Source organism: Euprymna scolopes, unplaced genomic scaffold (genome assembly GCF_053919585.1).
Source record: "Euprymna scolopes isolate OS-2025 unplaced genomic scaffold, ASM5391958v1 sca77, whole genome shotgun sequence".
Lineage (NCBI taxonomy): Eukaryota > Metazoa > Mollusca > Cephalopoda > Sepiida > Sepiolidae > Euprymna > Euprymna scolopes.
The window spans coordinates 27,980-31,976 of record NW_027633846.1 but is presented as its reverse complement, the minus strand read 5'-3'; positions in this window follow the sequence as shown (position 1 = coordinate 31,976).

The window sequence follows — 3,997 nt, the reverse complement described above, 5'->3', positions numbered from 1 at the left end:
GGAGTTTTTTGTTTTTTTGTTTTTTTTCTTTGCCGGGAAAATACTATATTGAAGTTTTTTTTTAAAGCTAATTATTAACTTAAAACTGCAACCGTTTTAATATAATTTTTAAATTAATTTTTTTTTTTTTTTTTTTACAATATATATATATATTTTATAACACAGCTCACGCCGTCTATTTTCCATGAGGTCTAAAAAGTCCACCTTCCCAGGCCTTTCCTTTGACTTAACAACCTAGCAACAGCTTGAGTAGGTTAATATGCGTGATCACCAAATACAATCACTTTGGCCCAGTTTTATGAATTCCCCGGCAATTTCTTTGAGAATTGGAACAAAAAAAACGACTATCCTTGCTATAGTCGTCTATCGCCTCACCGTGGTCATTGTATTGCGTGACTTTAATGGAACGGCCTTCTATTTGCGTAGGCCACGCTTGAGTAGGTTAATATATGCGTGATCGCCGATTAATCAATACATTTATGATTGCTAGGATTTCATTCACACAAATACGTGATTCCACATTTGCCGAAAACACGCGAAACATAGTCGTCGAATTTATATACACTCTTTAATTTATTGCAGTTCAGAAACAACTCGTAATTAGTACAGTGCCTTAGCCTTTAATAAAGCCATTCATCATTGAACGATTTGGGTTAGCACAACTTAAGATGACGCCGTGTAAGCATCATCATTCATTCATGAACACTAACATCCGTAGACCAACGTGCTATGTTTAAGTATCAACTTAACGGAGAAACAGTGTGGCAGTTTTGTTTTTGCTCAGTATCTCCAGAATTGAAACAATTTCAAGTATTAACGCATTCACACGAGTAATAGTTTCACAATTAGAAACTTCATGTATTCCGATTTTATGAATTTGTCACATTTCATACTTTTAAATCTCTGGGTTGGGTTTCCAGTGCTTCTGTAAAACCGCAGGTATCGATGGTAGATCAAAATATAATGTACATAGCCTATTGAATCAAAACGTAGCCCTGGCGCAATAATTGAGCCCGCGTGTTATTTGTCCCATAACTCTGATTTGCATTATATAATAACAGTAACAGCTACATTTCAAGTCCTAAATATTTATCTTACCATATTCTTTTAGCATTTCAAAATTCCAACATATTTTTACAGACCTGTTTCGTTACGCGGAAACAATCGGATTATGTCAATATCAAATCTTTTCATACGCATACTCTTCAAAAAAAAAAAAAAGAATTTTTTGCTAGAAAAAACTATGCATGATAATCTAATGTCGGAAAAATGGAATTCCATAAATGATTCAGCGTTGCGTGTTTACCTTAGCCGCCATCTTGGAATATATATATATATATATATATATATATATATATATATATATATATATATATATTCAGTCAGATAAAAGCAAAATTATATATTAATATCCAGCCCTGCGGATAAAATACATGGTTTGTTTAAAAACATTAACAATAGCATAAAAAATGTAGCTTAATGCATACGAATTTCCAATATTAAACACATGCAAACGGATACAAGATATAGTCACATTGGTCTTAAAAAACATGAACAAATATTTGTGCAATTTCGTTTTTTTTTGTGAACGTATTGCTCCTTAGTAAAAGGGGTCAATAATATGCCCACGTTGAGTGGTCCCTCTTCTGAAGCACAGGCTTGAATTCTTTTAAAGTCTCAGTGTTCACTTTATGGAATTCTTTGTTTATATCCAGACCCGCGACCGAAATGAATCGTTTGTTTAGTAGCTAACAAGAGCACCAAGAACAAATTCATAATATATAGTCTCGTTTTTTTTATGTTTTTTTTTTCTTTCCTTAAAATGAAGCACTTTGGCCATCGATTCACAGCACTATGTTTTGCTTTCTAAGCAATATAAATAGTTCCTTGTTTCTTGTTTTATCAATAGAAACCAATGGCTGCCGTAATTCTTATAATATTTTGACTTATTTATTTGTTGCCGGACTTTTAATGGATTTTATTAGTTTTTTTTTTTTTTTTTTTTTTTTTTTTTTTTTGGTTGTCGTACACGCCACCGCCCACCTTTTTTCAGCCGCATTATGGAGGCTCTTAGAATTTCTTATCACTCTTCTTCCGGCAAGAATTGTTGAGATGGGGGCGGCCGACTTCTTGTATTTTCCTATCTATAACTTTACACGCTTCTGTCATCTACTGCTATCGCAGTAAATATTTACGTGCTATCCACCTCACCATGATGTCACACAAGGTCAAAAAATGGAGATGTCCAGCAAGCGCCCCTAAAGAAGAGCACTGTGGCCTAGCAAAAGTTGGTAAGGGCGCTTCAGGTAACAAGTAACAAACTTGCTCTTCCCGGAAGCCAGGTGGAAAGGCCTGGGAAGGTGGACTTTTTAGACAATACTTAGGGTGTGTACCTCAGTCCGACAGGTAGCCACGTAAATGACCCATCACCTGTCGGGCTGATTGCAAGGAAAGGATTCTTGATTGGTACTTTCTACCAAAATCTTCAAGTACCCGAAGCAGCAGGTTGATCCCCCAACATTGTAAAAAGTCTAAACTCCCATCACTGGACCATCTCGCACGACTTCTTTGGGTATATTGCGATTTACGTAGATGTTATTTACAAAAACAAATAAATAACATATATAAGAGGTGGATGTAGTTTGCTTGAAGCATTGTATAGTATGTAGTTAACTGTACTGACATGCAGAAGTTCAAGTGTAACGTGAACAGACATCTTGCTGCCCAACTCCCCACATAGTACCCCTGTAGCTTATGTTCCTGATAGTAGCTCCCTACATCAAAGTGGCAATGTGCCTTCTTTGGGGTGAAAATGTAATTTAAAAAAAAAGGCAGTACACCGCAGAGGTAACTGAAATACAAAAACTGAAGCAAACATGTATTTGTAATTTGTATTAATAATAAATAAAACTTTTTCACCTGCTTCAGTTTGTGTCTTTCCGTTACCTCTGCGTTGTACTGCCTTCTATATATTACATTTAACTAATTAATAATTACTTATATATATATATATATATATATATATATATATATATATATAAGTAATCATAATTTATTTGTTCGTAGTTTATTCCATTAAACATACTTTGCTTCTGTAACAGTGCTCAATAATTAGTAGCGCAATTGACTATATTATGTGCATAGATATTTCGGCTTAACTTTGGTTGAATCGTCTCACACCAGAAGTTAACATGGATTGTCCTTAATACTTAATAGGTTACTATCAATCTATGAAGGCCGTTCCAAAAGTAAAGCCTCCTATTTTTATTCAACTAAAATCTTGAAGAGCTACGAAGACGGAAGTGATACTATTAAAACTCTCTCTCTCTCCCTCTCTCTCTCTCTCCATATATATATATATATATATATATATATATATATGGTACTCTTGCATAATTTGACCCGCATTCTCGGGAATTCCCGTCAAACATGGATCGGGCGAGACCGGCAATCATTGGTTTCAGCCGACCGTTGTTCAAATGTTGAAACGCTAAATTACTTTTTATTTTTTTTATTTACATCGCCGAAAAGAAGGGTTTTTTTGTGTGTGACCATACGAAATCGCAACGCTGAAACCCTCCTTCCAATAATAAACAAATACATTCTGCCAGGGACTACAGTTGTATCCGACTGTTGGAAGGGCCTATAACAAAGTAGAAGGATTCCACCACCTGACTGTGCATTTTGTAGATCTCGCGACGAAGGCAACAACGAACCAGGTTGAGAGGAAGTGGGAAGGAAGTGAAACAGGCAAGAATGCGGGGTCAACCGGGAGCTTCTGGGTACATATTTACTTGAATTTATGTGGAGACAAAAATTCGGAAACGATCCTTTTGTTTCCATCATAAATCACACTTCCGAAAGCTACCCGGTTGGGGGGGGGGCTTCCTTCCATTTCATTTTACCTCCATCTCCCTCCTTCTTTGCCGTCGATGGTCGTTCAACAGTCTACCGAAATAAAAGATTCCTTAGGAAATATCCTCATCTCGAGAAAGTT